The sequence below is a fragment of the Nyctereutes procyonoides genome, unplaced genomic scaffold (assembly GCF_905146905.1).
Source record: "Nyctereutes procyonoides isolate TBG_1078 unplaced genomic scaffold, NYPRO_anot_genome, whole genome shotgun sequence".
Lineage (NCBI taxonomy): Eukaryota > Metazoa > Chordata > Mammalia > Carnivora > Canidae > Nyctereutes > Nyctereutes procyonoides.
The window spans coordinates 18,854,055-18,879,074 of NW_026575117.1; the positions used below are offsets into that span (position 1 = coordinate 18,854,055).

The 25,020-nt window shown below is 38.8% G+C and overlaps 1 pseudogene; it reads left to right on the top strand.

The window, feature by feature from the left end:
* The first annotated feature begins 2,625 nt into the window (after window positions 1-2,625).
* On the top strand, window positions 2,626-5,743 carry LOC129515334 (exportin-7-like; annotated as a pseudogene).
* The last annotated feature ends 19,277 nt before the right edge of the window (window positions 5,744-25,020 follow it).

A 25,020-nucleotide genomic window follows, 5' to 3' on the forward strand; every position in this document is an offset into this window, starting at 1 on the left:
AGTCCAAATTGAAATATACTGTTAATGTAAAATACACACTGAATTTTCAAGGCTTTGTATAAAAAAATAAAACAGTATTAAATATACCATTAATATTTTTTATACTGATTGCATACATTTTAAAACGATATTATTTTAGAAATATTGGTTTAAATATGTTATTAAAATTTATTATACGGTTTCTTTTTACCTTTCTAGTGTAACTTAGAAAATTTAAAACTATAAAAATTTCTGTCATGATATTCTAATTAGGCAGCATTTTTCTAAACCAGAATCCTGGGGTGCCTGGGTGGCTTCCTTGGTTAAGCATCTGCCTTTGGCTCAGGTCATGATCCACGGGTCCTGCGATCGATCAAGCCCTGCGTGGAGCTTGCTGCTCAACAGAGTCAGCTTCTCCTTCTCCTTCTGCCTCTCCCCACCATTTATGTGCTCTCTCTTTCTCTCTCTCTCTCAAATAAATAAATAAAATCTTTTAAAAACTAAACAAAAGAAAACCAGAGTCCTGCTTTCACTTTTCTTCTCCACTTTCCTGTACTTCTTTCAGTTCCTATAAAGTACAATACTTGGCCTTTTAATGTAATATTTCCTCTATCTAGAGCACTTATTTTTCTTCATGTCTTTGCATTGATCTATTCACCCTATGTCGCCCTATAAATTCTTAAGATCTCATTTAAATTATCACTTAGAAAAAATTTTTTATGTCTCTGATAAGTTAAATTCTTGCATTATGAGCTCTCATGGCACCAGACGTTTCTTTGTCATGGCATTGATCATGGTCAAAATTTTAGGAATTTCCGTATTTTTTTTGTGTTTTGCCCACTATCTTAGTCTATTCAGGCTGTTGCAATGGGAATACCTTTCTATTTATAGGTGATTTTATCAGGTGGTTTATAAACAACAGAGATTTAATTTTCACAGTTCTAGAGGCTGAGAAGTCAAGATGAAATCTCCACCAAATTCAGTGTCTGGTGAGGGCCCATAGCTGTCTTTCTGCTGTGTCCTCATGTGATAGATACCAAAAGGGATCTCTCTGAGGTCCCAAGGGCACTGATCTCATCTCATTAATGAAGGCTCTGCCCTCATGACGGAATCACCTCCCATAGGCCCCATCTCCAAATACCCTCACATTGGAGATTTTCAAAATACAAATTTTAGGGGACACAAACATTCAGTCTGTAGCCTCCACTAAGTTGTGTTCTTTATATAGGCATAGGCCACGTCTGGTTTTGCTTACCATTGTATGGTCAGGCTCTAAAACAGTACTTGTCACATGCTGAGATATTAATAAGGAATGAAAAACAAGTGGATCAAACCACGAATAAAGAAATATGGGAAACCATCATAACTATATATTCTGAAAAAATCTAGCTGGCGATCTCTGAGAAACTTAGAAAAGAAACTTCTCTTGCTACTTTGGATTACTGTATAGCAAATACGTACCTCACTCCCCCTTTTTATGGTTAGAGTATTCTTTCTGGGATCCTTGACTATGAGATCAGTCACATTACTTGCTTTGTTTAAAGGGGATTTAGGGAGACATTAGCATAAGCAGAAACGTGATTTGTGCAGCACGATGAGCTAATCTCAGTACTTCTATCAGTGATATGTGGAAGACCTTCTAGGTAGCTGCTGCCTCTTCAGCCTGGACCCAACTTTCAGGGAAACTCAGCTTCAATCCAGTCTAAAGCAACTAATTCATGAGCAAGAATAAGTTGTTGTTTTAAGGTAATGAGTTTGGGGGTGGTAAGTTACATAGTAATAGGCGTTTTATGGCTCCCATCTCGGGAGCCTAAATGTAACTTAAGCAAAAACATACTACTTTGAATAACGGAGTATTTGGGATAGACACCTGGATTTAATACTGGCAAAGATGACCTGAATGTTCTCCTCAGCTTGACTGAACTTCAAGCGGGTTTCTTCCTAACTATAGGTCCCTGACTTCCCTGTTCTTAGAGCGTTGACTTTATAAAACTTTCAATTATAAATGCTTTCCCTGCCCCTTTGCCAAAGTACCACAACCTAGGGACATCTTCCCCAGAGACAGGGTGGCCATCCTTCTTAAATATAATCATCAGGAGAGATAGGGCCCCATCTCCCAGTCTCTGTGAAAAGATAGGGGTCTAATGTCATAAGCGCCAACTAGCAAACACACGTGGCTGGGTCACATTGAACAACTTCCCCACTACTACTCTTGAGTACTTTTCCACTAGCTCACCCAACACGCAGAAACTTTCCTGCCTTTTATTTCAACAGAGTTGTTCAGTATCTCTCCTATTGCAATAGTCTTGAACAAAATTGTCTTTGCTTGTTTATCTCCACCTGAGAAGGCAGTGTGCACAGTGTATTCGATAATACACATTGGATTGTTTTCTAGGGAAGAGTTTAGAAGGACGAGTATGGTCACAAATAATTTAAAAGTAGTTTCTCATGCTTTGCAGAGAATATTCATATTGTAATACACGTGATATCTGTACTCTGACAAGTCATCTCTTTCCTGTAATAATGAAAATAGCTAGTAATAGTGGCAGTAAAATCGACTGCAAATTTATATTAGGTACCATTTTAAGGGCTTTCCTGTGTCTGATTTTAAAATATATTTTGGGAGAGGAGCATGAATGTAGCAAAATGGCAGATCATGTGCAGAGCCTGGCCCAACTAGAGAATCTGTGCAAATGGCTTTATGAGACAATAGACACAACCATTCGACTCCAGGCAGAGAAAGCCTTGGATGAATTCACCGACAGCCCTGATTGCCTGAGCAAGTGCCAGCTACTCCTCGAAAGAGGAAGTTCCTCTTACTCCCAGTTACTGGCAGCTACATGCCTTACAATATCTTGTATCACGCACAAACAACCCTCTACCATTGGAGCAACACATAGATACTCGGAACTAAACTGTGTGTTCAATTACCTTGCCACTCGGCCAAAGTTGGCTACTTTTGTGACACAAGCACTTACTCAGTTATATGCCAGAATCACAAAACTGGGCTGGTTTGATTGTCAGAAGGATGACTACGTCCTCAGAAATGCAATCACAGACGTCACAGGGCTCTCATAGGATAGTGGTGAATACGGCATCATTGGCGTCACAATTTTATCTCAGCTAACCAATGAAATTAATCAAGCCGACACCACCCATCCTTTAACCAAGCACAGAAAAATAGCCTCTTCTTTCCGAGATTCATCGTTATTTGATATCTTCACACTTTCCTGCAATTTACTAAAACAGGCTTCAGGAAAGAATCTAAACTTGAATGATGAAAGTCAGCATGGTTTGCTCATGCAACTGCTCAAACTCACTCATAACTGCCTAAACTTTGATTTCATCGGCACTTCTACTGATGAGTCCTCAGATGACCTGTGCACGGTACCGATTCCCACCAGCTGGAGATCAGCATTCTTAGATTCTTCAACTCTGCAGCTGTTTTTTGACCTGTATCGTTGCATCCCTCCTTCATTTTCACCTCTGGTATTATCCTGCTTAGTATAGATTGCCTCAGTCAGAAGATCCCTGCGTAACAATGCAGAGGGGGCTAAGTTTTTCTCACATCTTGTTGATGGTGTTAAACGAATACTGGAAAACCCACAGAGTTTATCAGACCCAAACAATTACCATGAGTTTTGCAGACTACTGGCCCGATTGAAGAGTAGCTATCAACTGGGAGAATTAGTAAAGGGGGAAAACTATCTGAGATCATCCGATTGATAGCTAACTTCACAGTGACCAGCCTACAGCACTGGGAATTTGCCCTAAATAGTGTGCACTATCTCCTGAGCCTGTGGCAGTGGCTGGCAGCCTCTGGGCCATACGTGAAAGCCACAGAGCCCCACATGCTGGAAACTTATACTCCTGAGGTCACCAGAGTCTATTATCACATCCCGTTTGGAATCTGTGCACATCACCCTGAGGGATGGCCTGGAAGACCCTCTGGAGGATACAGGCCTGGGGCAACAGCAGCTGGACCAGCTGTCTACCATTGAGCGTTGTGAGTACGAGAAGACATGCACACTCCTCGTGCAGTTGTTTGACCAGTCTGCCCAGTGCTATCAGGAGCTGCTGTGCAGGAGGGAAGACTGACGTGGCTGGATTACATCATTGATGCAGTGATCAGTGGTCAAGTGTTTTTTGCCAGCACTGATGAGCAAGATGCTATGGATGGCGAGCTTGTCTGTCGGGTGCTCCGGCTGATGAACCTAACAGATTCTCACTTGGCTCAAGCAGGTAATGAGAAGCTAGAATTGGCCATGCTGAGCTTTTTTGAACAGTTTTGTAAGATCTATATTGGGGACCAGGTGCAAAAATCCTCTAAGCTGTACTGCCAACTTTCAGAAGTTCTGGGCTTGAATGACGAAACTATGGTCCTAAGCATCTTCATGGGAAAAAATCATCACCAACCTGAAGTAGTGGGACTGCTGTGAACCAATCACCTCCAAGACACTACAGCTTTTCAGTGACCTCTCCATTGAATACAGTAGTGTAAGAAAACTAGTGAAGCTTAGTGCAGTACGGTTCATGCTGAACAATCACACGTACTTTTCATTTCTGGGTATTAACAATCACAGCAGCATTTGAGGCTGTGACCCAGATGTTTAGCCCTAATAGTTTCAACGAGCAAGAGGCAAAGCGAACTCTAGTGGCCTCATAAGAGACCTGAGAAGGATAGCTTTCTCCTTCAATGCCGAGACCAGCTTCATGATACTGTTTGAGTGGATATATCCATCCTACATGCCAATTCTTCGGTGGGCAATTGAGCTATGGTACCATGATCCAGCCTGTACTGCACCTGTGCTCAAGCTGATGGCTGAATTAGTTCATAACATATCCCAGTGACTCCAATTTGATGTCTCCTCCCCCAATGGCATCTTACTCTTCAGAGAAACCAGCAAGATGATAACACTGTATGGCAATCGCATCCTGACACTAGGAGGGTCCCAAAGGATCAGGTCTATTGCACTGAAGCTCAAGGGCATCTCCAACTGTTTCTTCATGCTGAAGGCTGCCCTCAGTGGGAGTTATGTCAATTTTGGAGTCTTCTGTCTCTATGGGGATGATGTGCTGGACAATGCTCTACAGAACTTCATCGAGCCGCTCCTCTCTATTCCCCACAGTGACCTCCTGGACCACCCCAAGCTCATCCAGTCTTACTATTCACTACTGGAAGTCCTGACCCAGGGCCACATGAACTTTATTGCAAGTCTGGAACTTGATGTCATCATGTATATTCTCTCTTCCGTTTCTGAAGGACTTACTGCACTTGACACCATTGTATGCACAGGCTGCTGCTCCTGCCTGGACCACATTGTGACATACCTCTTTAAGCAACTGTCATGGAGCACCAAGAAGAGGATGACACCCCTAAACCAGGAGAATGGCCGTTTTCTGCATATCATGCAGCAGCATCCAGAGACGATCCAGCAGATGCTGTCAATGGTGCTGAACATCATCTTTGAAGACTGTAGGAACCAGTGGTCTACGTCTCGGCCCCTACTTGGCTTGATACTACTTAATGAAAAGTTTTTTTCTGACCTAAGAAACAGTATCGTGAACAGCCAGCCACCAGAGAAGCAGCAGGCTATGCATCTGTGTTTCGAAAACCTGATGGAAGGCATAGAGTGAAATCTTCTCACAAAAAAACAGAGACAGAGACAGGTTCACCCAGAACCTGTCGGCATTCCATCGAGAGGTCAATGGCTCAATGAAGAATTCTACTTATGGCGTGAAAAGCAATGACATGATGAGCTGACACCTCCTTGGACTCTACCTGTACAGAGCAACGTCCCTTTGGTCTGGCCCAGAGGGGCAAACAATTACAAGGGAGAGGGCCTGGCTGACCCTAGCTCCCTCCTCCAGGGGTGTGGGGAAACTGGCAAAGTCAACTGGCTACTTCCCCATGGAATAGGGGTGTGAATGCACACTAGGGGGCAGGGCGCTGCTGGTTCCTGGGGGGTTGGGTGGGAAGGGTGGTGGGAGAAGATAGACACACAAATGTGTGAGACTCCAGCCCCTCCTCCTGGGGCCACCCCAGGGGGCAGGGGCGGGGGCAGGGAACCCCCGGTGTCCTGCAACAACCTGCCTTCTATAAACACGTACATTTTTTCATAACATTTTGAACAAGGTTTATATTGACTCAAGTTTAAAAACAAAAAGTGTGACTGAAAAATTTTTACAGAGTCTAGTGCACCAATGCTGATATGAGGGGTTATGTATGCGAGTGAGGAAAAATGTGTATTCTGGTGACCTGAAGCTTTACTGGACGAGGATGTGTGAACGTGCAGAGATATATTTAGTGTAGAGAGGGAAAAAAAAAGGTAAAAATTCCAAATGTATATTTTTTCTTATTGCCCTTCCCTTGCCCCCCAAATTATCACTTCCTATTACTTTATTACCCTTGTTATTAGGAACTCTAAGCCATGCAGAGCACCATCCTTCCCCTTCAACTGTAGATGCTGCCCTGGGTCCCTTGACTTCTTGCACTGACAGACAACTCCAGCTAAAAGTGGTGTTCTTAGCTTCATCCTTTTTCCCACTTTGCTCATCCTCATCCTCAGACAAATGCCTCTTGCTTTTACAAGTAGGATGTAACTCTATGACTTCGGGTGCTTGGTCTCTGTAAAGGGAAAGACCGGAGAGAAAGAATTGAGCCAGTTGCTCTCTTGGTGAACCATTTGGATGAGTCCATCAGAGGCCCAGTTGTGTCGCCAATAACTTTGAGTATTCCCCAGCCCTTGAGGCAGTGTGTGTGGATGTGTGTGTGTGTGTGTGGATATTTATATATATATATATATACCCTGCACTTGTGAATGTATGAACTGGAGGAAGTTACTACAGTGGAGGGGTGGTTAATAACGTGGTCTGCCCAGCATGAAATATTTAACAATCTCCCACCCCTTTAAAAATATACATTTTTATAAAAGTAAAACTATAATAAACATTTGGAATATTAAAAAAAATTAACCTACAGAAGAAAATTAATGGAGAAAGCTATTTGCCTTGTACATTTTCCACAATTGCTGCTGCTAGTTGTATGCATCTCTAGTTCAGCTCTTGCCCATGGGACACTCATCAATTAGGTTTTATCTTTATTTCTCTCCTCTACCCCAAAAACAAGCCTGTTAATTTTTTTTTCCCTTCTCCTCTGGCAACTGTGTGGTGAATCCTTTCTTGCATGATCAGGTTGTGGATAGACTTGTAAGGGTGTTTGCTGCATACAGTGTAAGCATTGTGACTGCCAATAAACTTCAATGGTTTCTACTGAAAAAAAAATATATATATATTGGTACAATTAGTGTTATGTCCATTTTATAGACTGATAAAATGAGGCTCAATAAGGTTAAATATATTCTTCAGGTCACAGTTTATGCATAAAGAATTTCAAATATCATTAAAAAAAAAACTTAGTCTCTACTTCCCTATACAAAATGTCTTACTTTCAACAACCACGAAAATAAGGTATATGAAAAATAAAAAGACTGTTAAGAGATAAAATAACTTTCAGAACTAGACCTAGATGTCACATAGATAAACACAGTAAGAGACAAGATGCATGGCTTAAAAGGGCTTATTTGTAGATTTGCACAAAGACAGAATCAAGGAACTTAAAAAATAATCCAAAGAAATTGCCCAAACTGAAGTACAAAGTGAAAAAAAAAAAAAAGAAAATAGAGCATTCATGAATTGTGGGAGAATATTAAACAACCTAATATATATACATATATATTTCCAGAAAGAAAATAAACTGGGCAGGAGCAATATTTGAAAAAGTGATGGCCAGTAAGTTTCCAAAATTATTGATAGTCACAAAACTGATTCAAAAAACTCAGAAAACACCAAATTGAACACATACAAAAACATGAACAAACAACATACTCTGAACATATAATATTCAAACTCATAAGAAAGACAAAAATCTTGAGGCAGCATGAGAAAAAGAACTGTGACATAAAGAGGAGAAAAAAAGATACAAATTATAGCATGGTTTGTCTTTTTCTATTTGACTTAGCATCTATGTTGCTGAAAATGGCAGGATGTCCTTTTTTATGAACAACTAATATTTCATTGTGTTGATGTACCACATTTTATTTATCCATTGCTGGACACTCAGGTTATGGCCATATTTTGATTATTGTAAATATTGCTGCAATGAACATGGAAGTATGTATATCTTTTTGCTTTAGTGTCTGATGATATATCATATCTGTAGAATATGAGGCCAGTTGTTGAAAATAAGGAGAAAAGTCAGGATTCAAAAATTTGAGCAGGGAGGTAATATGAAGTATACTTTGCATTTATCATCTTCACACCAAAATAACATAGTGAGATAAATATTTTATTTTTAATCCAATTTCATAAATGAAGAAACTGATTTAGGATAGTTAAGTAATATGCAAATACCCCATATTTAGTGAAACTTGGACTGTCCCAAGTGCGTGTCAATTTATAAATGTTAAATAGATACAATATGTTACATTTAGCCCAAATACTTCTTTCATCATATTTGAATATTTATTTAGAAGGAAATTCCTTAGTTAAAAAGAAAAAGCAAGATCATTCAGATGCTTTAAAAAATAATTTCTCCTAAAAAAGAAGCACAAAATAAAACCAAAAGGAAATGGGACAGTGCAAAAAGTGCAAGAACTCAGACGGGCTGCTCTTTGTTTTGTTGACATTGATTCTGTTAAATTTTATTTTTTTTTATTTTTGGGAGAGGATTGTATCAACAATGTTCCAATATGCCAGATAAAATTCAGTTGTTGGATTTTTGGTTAGAAGGAAATTTCAACTAAAAGGCACAAATAGCCAGTAGAATATCGTGTGCCATAACCTGAGGTGCCATATGCAAATTTCCCATTTTGATTTGATTTTTTTCCCCTCTAGCAAATAATTTTGTGGTGATCTGAGGTCATTTATCTAGAAAGCAGAAACTGGAACTAATATTCACATGCCTAAATATTGAAATTTCTTTCTGACTTGCAGTTTCACTTTTTAAACGAAGCTTTTTTCCTCCTAAATATCACATCCTCCCCCACCTGCACCCTCTTGGGAGTGTTGCCATGAGTTGTTGTACAATGCTCTCTTAAATCTTTCATCTTGTATATAGATGCATCTTGGGTGTACTTTTTAGTTCATGTTGGTTTTTGTTTTCATATATTTTTTCTTGACATTTTGTATCAACCAGAAAAAATGAAGAAACAAAAGAAAACGAACGAATGATACAAATGGGCAGTTCACAGAATGGAAATGCAAGTGACTAACAATGGTGGAAGAATGCTCAAATTTACACTCATTTTAAAAAATTGCAAATTAAAATGACTGGCCTATTACTTTCCATCTATCAGACTGGCAAACATTATGAAGCAGAGCAACACTAAATGTTGGAAGAGATGTTGGACTGTAGCAATCCTCAGGTATCCTACTGGGGAGATAGACTAGAAAAGACATTCTGGAGAATTGCCTGCCAGAACTTACTGTAATAAATTAGGTGTGTGCATACTCTGAGATCAACAGTCAAGCTCCTGGGTATAGAGTCAAGGGAAATTCTCATACAGGCCCATATAAGTAATTCATGAAAGGATTTTCATCACAGCCTTGTCCTTAGAGCAGGAAGTTGTAGGCAACCCTGGCGTCTATCTCTGTGCTGGTGATACATACAATGTTGTAGATGCACGCTTTGGAAGCAGTTAACTAGAAGCACACAAAATAACAGTTGTATATCTTAAAAACAAAGCTTTTGGAAAAAAGAAAGGTCTGAGGCACATACCATTTATGCAAATTGAATATATACAAAAGCAATAGACATAAAACTAATGCTTTATAAGGACACAGAATAATAAGGAAAAGCACAAAAGGCTTTAGACTAGTGCAATAAGGGGTGAAGGAATAAACATGGGGGATTAGGATAAAATGTAAAATAAATTCAATGAGGGTCTCTCCAGTACAGCCAGAGGTTACAGTGTGTCATGAACAAAGGAGAACGATGAACTAAACCTGTAAATTCTCTTTAAAAATGACAACAAACTAAAGTTAACTTCAAAATATTGCCTTGCTGTCACATGAAAATAAATACATAGATAATATTTAAACCTTTCACTATGAATTGAAAAGATGGATTCTGGAGGATACACCATGAAAAATTAAATAATAAGGCAAGAAAAAGATTGGGAAGAGTTCATTAATCAAAGAATTACAGAGGAAAATGTTTGAAATAACCTATCAGAATAAAAGTTCCTATTAGTTGAAATAGAGGGATTAATGAATAAGCAGATATAATTCTTGTATATTTTCTGAATTCTAAGAACATTGTAAGAATACAGGAACATATTACAATCAAAAATAGAATCCTATCAGCTGTGAGCTTTTCTTCTGCAACATCGGAAACTGGAATATGATTCTCGAACTTGACAGAATTGCAAGGAGAAACTGTTATATTCCTCAACTCAAGAGAAGCAAATGTATGGCGGTTTAGAAATGCAGTTTGAGAATTTTTACAAAGAATACATTTGATGACAAATCCTCAAAGAACCGCCATATGAAATTTGAGATAAAATCGAGGGGAAAAAAATTGCAAATTTGCTAAATAAAACAAAGACCTGTCAATTTTTTAACTGAAGACATGGAAAAATCATTGAAATCATGACCCAGAGTAAAGGGGAAGTGAAAAATGTAGTCTATTAGTCATGAAAGAAAAGGTGGAGTCACAGATGGTATAAATAGGACAGTGTGTCTGCTCTCCCTTGCTTAAGAATGTGAGAAGGCACTAAATAGGTGAGCTGACTCTCAGCCAGACAGCTTAGAGAAATTTAAAGAGACACATAAACAAAAATAGTTTCCTCTTGGTGCTTTGCTGGGAGAGCAGCATTTTGCCTACTGCTGTACCTGCTGCCCACCAGGACAGAGCCCACAGTAAACCCTTCACACCAGACTACAGCTGCCTAGAGAGCTCTGGAAGCTAGACCTAAAACCTGACGCTCAGACAAAAATAACATCACTGTATACCTGAAGGAGACCAGTATTTAGAGGAAGAAACACAATATTCAAGAGAGAGGACACCCTTAGCAAAGCAGTCCTACTGCAAGGGATGGTGGAGTCAAACCTAAACATGAAGGAACGAAAAAAAGAATTAAAACGCACTGAAAGTCCCCCCCGGAAGTAGCAAGTATAACTTTCAAACCAGTAACAACAAAGAAGTCATTGTTGAGGTCCTAATTAGTGGCCTTGAGAAATCATGTGAAAGGAGTGTAAGTATCATCAGTCATCAGGGAACTACAAAGTAAAAACCACGAGATGTCGCATGAAAGGCAAAGTTAAGGAGACCCTACCCAGTGTGAATATAGAGATGTGGAATATAGAATGGAAATAACTACGCTGCTGATGGGGATGTGAACGGGTACAGCCATCGTGGAGAATAGCTTGTCAGTGTCTTAAAAGTTAAGCACATCTTGCCATAAAGACAGTGGAAAAGGCACACCTCCTTTTTAAAGACTCCCACCAAGAGTAACATATATCACTTGTGTTCACATTCTGTTGGTGAGAACTATTTACGCATGAGGTGTGACACTAAGGCTGCACACAGTCTCAGGTTAGTGTAAGAGCAGGGTCGCTTCTTGTAAACTATAAGAATATATTCCATTTCCATATATGATTTCTATGAAAAAAATGTCATCACACAGTAAATGGTCATAATGTTCAGAAAAATTTATCCTTGTAAATATCTTCAAAGTTGGTATTTGGAACTTTACTATGAAAGTAGTGCATGAGGAAAAAGAATTTAGACTTTCTTGTATACGTAATAAACAGTTAACTTTCGTTTATTAAAAAAATTGCTTGTTATGGAAAAAAGTTAACAGTAATAAACAGTTAACTTTCATTTATAAAAAAAATTGCTTCTTGTTGGTTATGGAAAAAAGTTATGTATGTCTCCATAAACATAGGCAACTAACATATTTTTTTGAAATTTTACAAATTGTTTTGACTTCACTTTTTTTTTTTTTTTAAAGATTTTATTTATTTATTCATGAGACACAGAGAGAAAGAGGCAGAGACACAGGCAGAGGGAGAAGCAGGCTCCATGCGGGGAGCCCGATGTGGGACTCGATCCCGGGACCCCGGGGTCATGACCTGAGCCAAAGGCAGGTGCTCAACTGCTGAGCCACCCAGGTGCCCCTTGACTTCACTTCTTAATTTAACGTGAAGATATCTCACAGTAGCACAGAAAGGTCTACTGTGCCCTTTGTAATGATGACACAATATTTCATCACATGGAGATACCATTATATAAATGGCCCGACTGGTCCCCAGGGTGTCCATACACTCAACTTTGAAAGCCCTGCTGCTCTGACCTATGTGACGTCTCCTACCGGAATGCTTGCATACCATTATTTTTGCTTGTAGGCTGATTTGTAGTTGTTGGTGATTAATCAGGATGATTTAAGGGTGCATTGTGTTATATTAAATAAACGCTGGCTGTCGTAACAAAAAAAAAAAAAAAGGCCCATGGGACCCTGAGAATAAGGGCATCCTTAAATTTTGCCTCCTTCTTAGAGTTTGCCAGACAGGGCTGGGGAATGTAGTTCACCAGTAGACAGATTCCTTGGACGGCTGTGCCCCACTCCAGAAAGGAAAGCCTAGGTGCCCGTGCTTGCCTAACAGTCTGAGAGGTCTTCAGAGCAGGGCCTATGTATTTCCTGTCTTATCCTTAAGCCCAAGATAGTGATCCCCAAAAGAAAACAAAATTATTACTCAGGGAAAAGAGAGAGAGCGAGACCAGGGATTGGGGGATAGTTTTGCTCTGTCATTTGGTCAACAAACTGACTGAAATGTATTCAAATTGTCAATGATGAAAATAAATGTATTACATATATACAGACAGTCTTCCTAAATTATTTCATATGACTCTTAGAAAAATCCCAACGGTAAGAAAAAGCAAACATTTTACCATAAGTTTATAAATAGGGAAGATGGAGATCAATTTTGGACCATTCTTCTGTTAGAATCTATGATTGTGAATTTACATTCCTTTGGTTTAATATCTTTATAGAAGGGTATTTTCGAACAGTCACAGTAATCGCCTTTTATGGGCTACATATAATGAAAGGTAGTCCAATTTGTGGTTAAAATTATCTTTTATACCTGAAAATGCAATTTTTAAATATTTTAAAAATGTTATATATATCATAAGTTTATTATTGTAAAATAGGTTTTGTGTAAGAGACGTTGAGGTGTATTATCATCACATTTAGGATTTCTCCATGTACTACATTGCTTCAGTTTTTCTCAAATATCGAAAAAAAAAAGTGATTTGAATTTTACCTGTTTGGTTATAATTTAGATAATTAGATGTGATATCTACATAATGATTGTACTAGTTCTATCATTTAAATAATCAGCTTCTTTTAGCGCTTTGTGGATGTAGAAACATATTCATTTCAAAGAGAGGTGGCAGGTTCCCTGGCATTGTGGTCAAATTTCATTTATTCTACATGAAAAATGATAGGACAGTCTCAAGTCTGCTCTATGCCAGCACATTCCTATGTCCCTTCAGTCCTGTCTACTTCAACACAAAGGCTTTCATTTGTTTGAATTTTTACATTTGTTTTTGCTTAGTTTAGAATAATAAGCATCCTGGGAAAATGTATATATGCATATATTATGAAAAATAAATAATACAGACCTCACTATTAAAAAATATGTTGTTTAGATCATCTCTGCTTTGTGTTTATGGAGCTTTTGGTACAAAATCTTTTACCAGTAATTTGAAATCATTCTTCTAGTAACTTCTGTACACTGTGGGGAATTTAATTGTTATTGTCCTCTCCAGTAATTTATTCATCAGTGGGAGACATTCTTCTAAAAATCTTGATTGAAAACCTGCTTATTTTCTTAGCTGGAATCTAGTAACTAAAATGTGTTTGTGGGGTATCTTAGGGAAAGACCAACAGGAGTGCCATTTCAGAAAACACTTGGTAAAGGAAGTAATTTCACGAACACTTAATTGTGGACTACCTGCTTCACTATATAAATAATTATTTATGACTGAACTACTGAAATGAGGGGAAGGAAGGAAATCCTGAATACACACATTTGCTTTAAAACATTTTCTGCTACACAGGGCATTTCAGAGATTTTTGCAGTGACTGCACATTAAAAGCAATAGGTGTGTGTGCGTGCCCGCACCCATGTTTATGTGTATATATAAGGCATAGATATATGCATTACATACTATGCATATATGTATAAGAAAAGACGCTTTGTTAGGTGCTATATAAAACTATGTAAAGAGATAAAACTATGCATGTAAGAAATTTAAAAACTAAATAACAATATACATGCAACTAAATGGTTAATAAGAATTACCTCGGATACATGCCAAGGTTGTGGTATGGACACAAAATTGTGCAAGGACCTTTGAGAAAGCAGAGTTCACCCGAGGGTAAAGCAGGAGGGAGGTCGGATTAGGTCTGAAAGGATTCATAGCACATGAGAAATTAGAGGAAGAAGCAACATGGGGTCTCAGAGTAAATGCTGGGGTGACAGTGCCAGGATGGCCTCAGGCAGCATGAGTGAAGCTGTGTGACCGGAGCAAGAGGTTTGCATAGATCACAGAGGTGAGCTGTGGGCACACTGTGGTTGAGTACAGTACCATCTGATTTCAAATGTCAGAAGATTCGATTGCCATGCTAGACACTGTCCTCCTGTTCATGGTCCTTTACAGCATCGTGTGGCAACATAAAAGCCAGCTTTGGCTCACAGTCCCTACTCCAAATTTTTCTTTGGAACACTTAGGTGCTGTGTTGTTAAATGGTTTCTCCAGCTCTCCTGTCTTTTGCTTAGCTCTTTGCTCTGGGTTTCGGGTTTTATTCTGGCCCTTGCCACTATCGGTGAGTGATTTTAAATCCTTATCCTTATCTGACTTACGTCAGCCTCCTGCATGGTCTAGGGAAGAGGAAATCTTGCTGGCCCTGGGCTCACAGATATTTCGCTAACTGGTTCTATGGATGGGGAATCCATAATATCAGACACACAAGTGATAGTCTCACGTGTCTATGACTATAAATAACCCAATGAATCAGGAATTATGCATTTCCCATTCAGTATTTATTGAGTGAATAAAGGATGAATCAGAGAAGAATCTTTGACCATTTTTTTTTTAGTGCTAACCCAGATGCATTTTTTGCCTCCCTTTTTTCTTCTATTCTCTCATTTCCTGCTACTCCGCACTGTACTGCTGACAAGGCTACCTCCTCGCCACAGCTCATGTTCCCGGCCTCCCCCCATCCGAAACCCTTTCACAAATCATCACCTCTCTCCAAATAGCTTTCTCAATCTTCTTTCCAAAAATATGTCACCAGCTCCTCCAAGAACTTACTGACTACTCCTCTTTCTTTCTGACAGTTTCTAAAAACCTTTCCAAAAAAGTTCAACTAACACTCGATTCCTTCCAGCAAAGACTTTTACTGAAGCTATGCCCAATTCCCACAGCACCCTCCCCCCTGCCCACTCCCTGTCTGAGGTTTGTCCATTTATCGGGCTTTAGTTGTAGCTTGCATCTATCTTCATGGACCTGACCACCCCAGTCTGAAGTGATCCCTCCCTCTTCTGAACTCTTGTAAAATTATTGTCTGAATAATTCATCTGGCAATGAATCATGTTCTGCCTTGTGACATCTCTTTTATAACTGCCTGGTGCTGTTATTTAAATATTTTTTCTTTTCTTCTTCACATGGTTATGTGTTTTCTTTTCTCACAAGGCAGCACTTATATATTTTATATTTTCTGCACTTCCTAGCTCACGGCCTTGAAATGCAGGCATTTAGTAAATATCTACTGATTTTAGTGGGTTCTCATTTTACTAAAACTTAGTCAAAGTTGTGATCATTTTTCACTCCCTCCCCATCGTTGCTTTTTACTTTATTTTACTTAAAGATTGCGGCTGATTAGTCTGATCCCTCAATGAGTTCTTTCTCCTTGAATCTATCCCATCCCATCTACAAATGGCATGATTTCTGAAGAGAATGACACCATTGAACACAGGGTCAGAACATTAACAGTAGTGAAGTTCCTCAGTATAGTTGGGTCTTGTAACAAGGGAAAGAGGGAAGGTGTTAGTCATGAGGTCATATGCTTAGTAACAGAATGAAAATCCACTTGACAAAATAGATGAGCAAAAAAAGATACAACAGAAATTTTGAAAGTCTTTGTGGTTAGAAAATAAAGATTATATTCAAAGTTTCACAGTTGTTTTAACAGAAAGTAGAATTTTAGGCTTTTATAGTATGGGTGAAGAACACGATCAAGACCTGTCATTCTGATGTTTTCTTATATTGGACAACGAGTGGTCAGTTACAGGCAAGGTATATATCAATGCCACTTAACATCACTGAGTAGGAGATTGGCACAAATGGGGAGACCAAAGCACAGTTAGGCAGTTTCATAATAGGTGATAAATTGTGCCCAAAGTATTATTGGTCAATCAGTGCTAGCCTGGGTGGAGAATGGTAGACACTAAGGTAAGTCTCCTTTGTACTCGTTACCATTTATTCAGTGACTTGCCCGTCCCAAATGAAAGTTTGTGATTACCTAGAGTCAAGGAGAGGTTGAAAATAAGGGTCCACCAGTTGGCATTTGTGGTTTAATTTTACAGAAAGAAATTATGTGTGTGTGTGTGTGTGTGTGTGTGTGTGTGTATACGTATATTCACAAATCTAGTACATCCATAGAGTGGATCTCTCTCTCTCTCTCTCTCTCTCTCTCTCTGTGACACACACTCTCTCCCTCAATGCATCTAGTTCCCTGTACAAGTTGCACAGACAAAAGTTGGAGAACAAGAGAAGGAAAGGTATTATGGGGCTGCACAGAAAAAAGACCCGGAGTTTTAGTTACTCGAATTCAGTAGGAACTGGACCACTGTCTTGAGTTTTATACACTGCATTAAATTTTTTTTTTATTTTCCTTATTCTTTTTAATTTGAACTTTTAATTTTTTTTAAATTTGAGTTTACTTATGGGCAATCCACTAGTGTATTTGAGGAGACTTAAAACTGGTCAAGTGGGAGAAAAGGAAGGAAGGGGCAGACTCTGGAAGCCCGTACTAGCTGCTTTCAGATATTTGCAAAAAAAATTGGTACAGAGAAGAGGGGTGACATTCATTGTACTGCTGCTCTGGAGGGCAGAGCAATAATCAATGAATGGGAGTTATGAGGAAATGTGTTTTGTTAAATATAAGAAAGAACTAATATTTAGAGCCAAAATCAGATGAGGCTAGCAGGAGTCTGACATTTGCTGAGGAGAGCCATCTAGAGAATCCGTTCAACACAACCTATCTGGTGAAATGATTCTTCAGGTTCATTCTATGTTTGAGCCCAATCCTAGGAGCCTCCCGGTTTTCAAATGCATGTTGGATAGTATCCACTTTCAATTACGAATCTTACTGTACGAAAACATGGCAAACCAGTCCCATACCTAGTGAGGGTGTCCTTTTTATGAATCATGGAGGCTCCCTACAGAGAAATGTGTCTACTTTATTATTTTACTTTAAAAAATTGCTTCTATGTATTCTCTAGGATATAGTTGCTTTTAGCACTTATAATTATCAATTTCAAAATATAAAGTGAAACTAGGATAAGATAATCTCTGTGAATTTTCTCAGGGAAATTTTCTGTTCAGTTTTAAGGCTCTTGTCCCTGGTATACATATTTTTGGAGATGATTATTGAAACCCAGCCCCTTGAATGCTGGATATCCTCCTGACTGCTCCTACTCCCACTCACACTGTTAGTTTTCTGGTAATGGCTTGACTTCAGTTGTGCCTTCCTAAATTGACCCCCTTTATGACGGGCCTACTGATAACCATTTAACTATTACTACAGAATAAATCACCCGAAAAATTGGTGACTTAAAATAACAATGACTTTTTCTCAGGAGTCTACCAGTTGGCGAGGTTGCTCAGGCAACTGGGGCTGGTCTGAGAGTGACTCACTCTTGTGTTTTTGGTTAGTTTAGGGTCAGCTTGGTAGCTCTGTTGATCTGTGCTGGGCTCCATCACCTGTGAGGTGTCTTACCTGGAAACTGGAGTGACTTAGCTCTGCTCAATGTGGCCTCCCATTCTTCAGTAGGCAAACTTTATTCTTATGGAGGTGTCTGGGTTCAAGAGAGACACTGAAAGTATGGAAAGTTGCTTAAGGTTGATCTCAGAATAAGCACAATTCCTTTGCATTTTACCGGCAACAACAAGTCAAAAGGCTAGCCCATATTCAAGTCACATTGTAAAGACTATAGTTATAGCAAAGGGATAGAGAATTGGGGGCATTTTTGCAAGCAATTTGCCATGTAGATCTCTTGAGAATATACCAATTTTATAGTAAAGAAGTCAGAGACTGTCAAATGCCTAAATTGAATCAAATCCAAACTCTCCAACCTGGTGCCAAGGACCTCTACACTCCTACCTAGCCTTCTCTCATGAGTCTCAACAGTAAGAATGCTTTGCTTCTAGAAATGTGATATGGTTTGGCAGGAAGAAAAGGGACTATGGGCTCAGAAAAACTGACTGTAAATTAGGAGTCATGTTAAACATTATAGCCTATAATTTATAATCTGTACCTGAGAACTGTGTCATATCTTTCCTTTTTTTATTTTGTAGTTTTGTTGTTATGTCTTATTTACTAAATTGAAATGCTTGGTAGGGAAGCTTCTAAGATGGTCCCAATGGTGTCTGCCTGCCTAGACATTCATGACTTTGTGTAATCCCCAACCCTTAAATGACTTGCTTCTAGCCTATAAAATGCAGCAACAGTGATGAATGCCACTTTCATGATTAGGTTGGAAAACAGAAAAAAAGATTGTGGTGTCTACCTTGTAGACTCTCTATTGCCTTCTCAGCTTGTATACGTAATAAAGCAATGTGATGTGCTAAAGAAACCGAGTTGGCAAAAACTTCACAGCAGTTTCTGGCCAAAAGTCAGGAGAGAACTGAGACCAGCCTCAATTCAGCAGCCCATTGGGAATTGAATCTTTCCAATGACCATGTGAACTTGGAATCAAATCCTTCTCTAGTTGAGCTTTTAGGTGATCCCTTGATTGAGAGATCCTACAGCAGAAGATCCAGCCAAGCTGTGCTCAAAGTCCTGACCCATAAAAACTGTGCAGTAATAAATAATGTATTTTAAACCACTAAGTTTTGGGATTATCTGTTATGTAGCAAAGATAATACAGATTATAAGTAGTTTTTATCAGAAATCTTCCATTTTCATGAAGAGAAGGGAGTGAGTCTACTACTCGCTCAGTTTTTAGACTTCTAACTAAGCAAATGGCTAAGAGGCCAATGTCCACACCCATTTCATAAAATTATCATGAAAATTAAATGAGATAACAGACGGTCTACACATTGTATGAAGTTGTGTGGTGTGTTTCATCTCTCTTCCTTTCTCCTTTCTCTTTATAGTATTCTCTTTGCCATTTTTCTCTTAATGTTTCTCTTTTACATTTCACATCTTTCAATATTTTTGAATGAACCCACTGAAGAACGATATAAAACACAAGTAGAGAGTGGTGAAATTGAATACATTATTACTTTTTCCTGAAGCAATTTTATAAAGGATGGCAAATTATTTATCTTAGCCTGGGCTCACCAGAAAGACGAGCCTGAAGCAAAGGCTTATGTTTGGTGCTACTCTCTTAAGGGGTTCGGTCAGGAAAGTAGGGATGAGTGACAGAGGAGCCCAGTGAAGGGGTATTACTGAGATGGGCTTCACTACATGAGACAACCTCCTTTTCAGTCCAAGAGGCAGGGGGCTGGTGGGGAGTAAGGAATGGAAGATTTATTTGCCAGCTCTTGCCTCACTGATCTAGATTTTGCCTCTCGGAGCACAAACTGACTTACCCCTTTCATTTGCACATCACATATGAGTACTGGGAACCTTGTGATCTCTGAACTTAGGCACCTGCAAAGAAACCTCAGGGCTGGAGGCAAAAGATAAGAAGTTGGGGCATGAGATCAGGGACTCTTAGGCTGTCCTTGCATAAAAGTAGTCAGAAGCCCTTCCAGAAGAGATTGCCCCCTCTGCAATCTTTGGTTGGGACTGAAGACCTAAGAGGACCCAGAACATGACAATATGCCTGTAGATGGAGAGGTAGAGAGTTTAGGAGGATAAGTTTTTGTTGTTGTTGTTGTTGTTTTATATATATATATATATTTTTTATTTATGTATTCATGAGAGACACAGAGAGAGGCAGAGACATAGGCAGAGGGAGCAGCAGGCTCCCTGCAGGCAGCCTGATGTAGAACTCCACCCCAGGACCCTGGGATCACAACCTGAGCCAAAGGCAGATGCTCAACCACTGAGCCAGGAATTCCAGGAAGACAAGTTTCTGAAAATGATGTGCTATAGACTGAATATCTATGTCTTCCCAAAATTCATATGTTGTAACCAAATCCTCAATATGATGGTATTAGGAGGTGGCGTCTTCAGGAGGTGATTAAGTCTTGAATTAGATTAGTGCCCTTACATAAGAGACCCCTCACAGCTTTTTAGCTTGTCTGCCATTTAGAACACTGTGAGATGACTAGGAACCAGGAAGTAGTCTCTCAACCAGATACCGAATCTGCTAGATACCTTCATTCTGGACTTCTAGCCTCCAGAACTGTGAGACATAAATATCTGTTGTATATAAGCCACCTGGTCTATGGGATTTGTTATAGAAGGCCCAACTGACTAAGAGAGATTGTTAAAACAACTCAGTTGCAGGTGGGAGGAGACAAGGATAAATTATAGAAAAGACCGTGAACACAAAGATAGGATTTTGCTGGAGATTAGGTGACAGTGAAAAGTGAACCATCAATCCCTATTAAGATTGGTGGCCAAAGAGATCAGAAGTATGAAAATTACCTACGCTAAAAGACAGGGAAGCACTTTGTGTGTAGGGGAGCATAACATCTTGGAAGAAGAGGAAAATTTGACATAAATCTGGGAAATAATACAAAATTAAATATACATAGCCTTCTCAGCTAAAATTAATGAGGGACGTAACTGCTTCTAATATCTGAAGGGTGTTAACAGGAAGAAAAGAGCATAATTACTTAGCACCATACCAGTAAACATAATTAGGAATAATGGTATGCAATTAAGAAAAGAAAAATTTAGTCACAACATCATGAAAGTTCCTCTGTGCTAGTGACATCTATTAAACTATGGCATCGTTTTCCAAAGCAATTGGGAGGAGTCCTGTTCCCTGAGGCACACAGAATAAATGGAATCAGGCTGCCAAAAGAACACCTCATAGTGTCAAAAAAAAAAGAGAGAGAGAAAGAGAGATACTGTAGGAGCTTGAATAGGTCTGAATTACTGATTCTGTTTCTTTGAATTGGGGACTTAGGAGAATAAGGCACCAGAGTTTTTGTTATTTCATGTTGATCTTTGCTGCATGGGACCTTGCCGTTTGGGTACCTACAAAGCCACAACCTTAGCCCATGGGCCATCCATAAAGCCGTCCCCATCTCAGTACAGGGCTTTGAGGTGTTTCCCTCCTTCCTAAGGTGAAAACTGGCAGAGGAAATAGCTTCTAATTGCTTTCCAGGCAATTAGAGTGTTTAGTATTCTTTTCTTCCATCCGAAACATCCTCGTGAACTCCTTTTAAAAATAGGTGGGGATTCATTTGCTTCGACGTGGATGGAACTGGAGGGTATTATGCTGAGTGAAGTAAGTCAATCGGAGAAGGACAATCATCATATGGTTTCACTCATATGGGGAATATAAAAAATAGTGGAAGGATTATAGAGGAAAGGAGAGAAAATGAGTGGGAAAAATCAGAGAGGGTGACAAAACATGAGAAACTCCTAACTGGGAAACAAACAAGGGGTAGTGGAAGGGGAGGTGGATGGGGAGGTTGGGGTGATGGGTACTGAGGGGGCACTTGATGGAATGAGCACTGGGTGTTATACTATCTGTTGGCAAATCGAACTCCAATACAAAAATATACAAAAAAAAATTTTAATGAGAAAAAAAAATAGGTGGAGACTAAGTAGCAATGTGTTGCTGGGTAAAAGAAGAATAAGTAAGGGTGAGTGGTTTCGGCTTCAGGATTCCAAAGTGGTTCCTGCAAGAGTGTCAGAAGAGTACAGGAGTAAACAGCCTATTAGAGAGACCTCAGGTTGTTAAACAGGAAACTAATGGTAGGGAGGAAACGGTAAAGGGAATTGAATGGTAATTTTTTATAGACCACTTTTAAAAATGCCAATGTTCCAATTTAGTCTGGATGCTTTAATAACTCATAAGACATTGAGGTTTTTGCACACTGAAGGGCGAGCAGTTGGCTGCCATGTAAATATTCTCTGACTGATTAGTATGAAAATGGCCCTTCCTCCCCACTTTCCTTTGTGATGCTGACAAGAAAGTGACCTGATAGCTGCATGAATTATGTATTTTCAGAAGACAGAGCTGCTAGAAATTGAAGAAGAGAACACTTACTTTGTATTGTTTTGTGCTTTTCCTACAGAAGGTATCTGCGTAAATTGGCTGTGGTTAATTTCTGAGGGAGGCCATCTCTGTTTAATATCCAGGGCACAGACATTTGTTCTTCACGCCTTTATTTCCCGATAGTTTAGGATATTTCTGGTAAGCCAGCTGATCTGTGCCTCTTCAGAGGAGTGAAAAGCAATCAGAACTGGTTATGAGTTGGGTAAAAGTGGAAGGTGTATTTCCTACCCATATGTCTTTCCCATCCAGAATGTCGGATAATGTTTAAATTCTTCATCTTAAATTTAGTTATTTGGGTGAAGGCATAATTTATTAATGCACCCTTTTAATATCTAAATATTTTGTGGTTAATAATAATATTTATCTCATGGGATTCTTATAAGGATTAAATTGAATGACTTAATGCCTATAAAGTACTTAGCATAGTGTTTGGTGCACAGTAAAGGTTCAGTAAACACTGGTTATTTTATTATCCGGATTATGATTATGATTATGACTACACTGATTACATTACCTGCCTAAAGTAACAGCCTCACAGTATTTTTTTGCCTCACAGTGTTTTAATGCAACAGCAATCATTGACTTGTACTTCTCTAGCAGACAATAGAGGCCCGAGAAATAGGAGACAAAGTAGGAATATTTTCATAAGGGCATGAGAAGACCAATTTGGATTGTTCTAGAGGCTGTTTCCTCCTCACTTTGCTAGGTTAGCCAAGAGCTGGCTCAGCAGGGTGTTAGCTCAAACAAACAAACAAAACCAAACCTAGGCTAATTCCAGCTATTGGGTTCCATGATTCTACCTTTTGAATAAGACTATCTCCTGTTGTTATTCTGTAGTATAACTGTTTCCTGTCTCCCACCTCATCACCACCCCCCACCTCTGTCCCAGTAAATATATAGACCATTGCAAGTTCGGGACCTCTCTCTATAGGACTGTTGGCCATGATGATTTCAGACCATCTGTGCCCAGCCTAAACTGTAAGATAATGAGACGTTAGGGAACCACTCACGTCCCACTCTTTCTCTGCTTTGGGAGTTAACCCTATACCTGTACCACATGGCATTAGTAGTGTGGATCCATAGACACCTTGCAGAACAGGTTGGGTTCATTAAGGAAAGAATATAAAGTCTTGGGTTTCTCAAAAACATCGTACCCTGTGGAAGAAGAGTGGACAGTGGAAAGGACTAAAAAAATGATGATGATGAACTCAGCATGAATTTTACAGTTCTACTGGCCCTTGTTACAAGATTAGTGTAATAGCATTTCCAAGGAAAATTGATGAGTGAAATCTTAACTCAGTTTCTCTTTTTTTCTCTGATCTCTCTGTCCTGATGCAGTTTGTTCATTCTATCTCCTTTAATTCAGTTTTCATCAAAAAAGAGCATTAAAAAGTTGCATTAATAATTAGTTCTTCTGTTCAAATTGTTATTCTAGTCATTTGAAATATCACACACAGAGGCATATATTACTGTTATCTATTTCGATTAGAAATTGTCTACCACTAATTACAAATGAATGACACACTATTAAATAAGGGATTACATATTATGAAGTCATACTAAATAAGAAATAAACCAACCAAAAAAAAAGTAAAAAAAAAATCAATATAATCTCAGACACATTAAAGGGTGTTTGAAAGAGAGGGAAGAGTTGTTGTTTTTTTTCTTTTTCAGAAGATCACTAAAACAGAAAATATAGAGAGAAATAAAACCACTCCCATCTGACATTGAAGAATGCCCATCTCTTAACAGCGAGTATGAAAAATAAGTAGGTCATAAAGATGAGAATGTAAAATGGTATGATATTGGCTCCTTATCTTTAAATGAAATTCTAATTTGACTCTAGCACAAGGAAGGGGAATGAATATGGTATGTTTTCCCATGCGAGCTGTCAGAATGATAAAACGGGATATGCTCTAAATCAGCTTTTCCATGGACAGCTGGTTCATCATCATTAGTATGTATATCCTTATTAATATCTGGGCCACTCAACTATATAAAAACTAGATTGCTGTTCTTTGAAATTTAGCACTACTCTAATCAATTGCAAAGGTCTGTATACAAATATCATGCTATAATGAACAAAGAAATATTATTTGTTTTTACTGGTTTCTTTACAAAGGACAATATTTGCTACACTATTCAGCTTTAAGAATGTTCTAAAGGTTTCTTTTAATAGTATAGAATATGCCTGTTTAAAGCCTGCATATCTGTGTGTTTCTTATCCCCTTTCCTCCATGAGGAGCTCAACATGCCGCAAGTCAGAATATTTTCTCAGCTGACGGAAGTGGCCTGCTAGGGAGCAGAGGTCCTTTAAATTTCAAGTGAACTGGATTAAAATAATTGACCGTAAGATTTGAGTTCCTATCTAGAAGTTTAGTTATATTTTTGTGGTCATAATCAGACTGTGTTTGGAAGCACAAAAATCATGTAAAACAGATTAAATGATCAACTTGAACATTCATTAGAAGTGTAGAGATTGAAACAAAGACAATTAAGTGAATTACTGAAGGATACAGCACAGACCCAGGCAAGGAATTTAGATGAAAATCCCAAGAC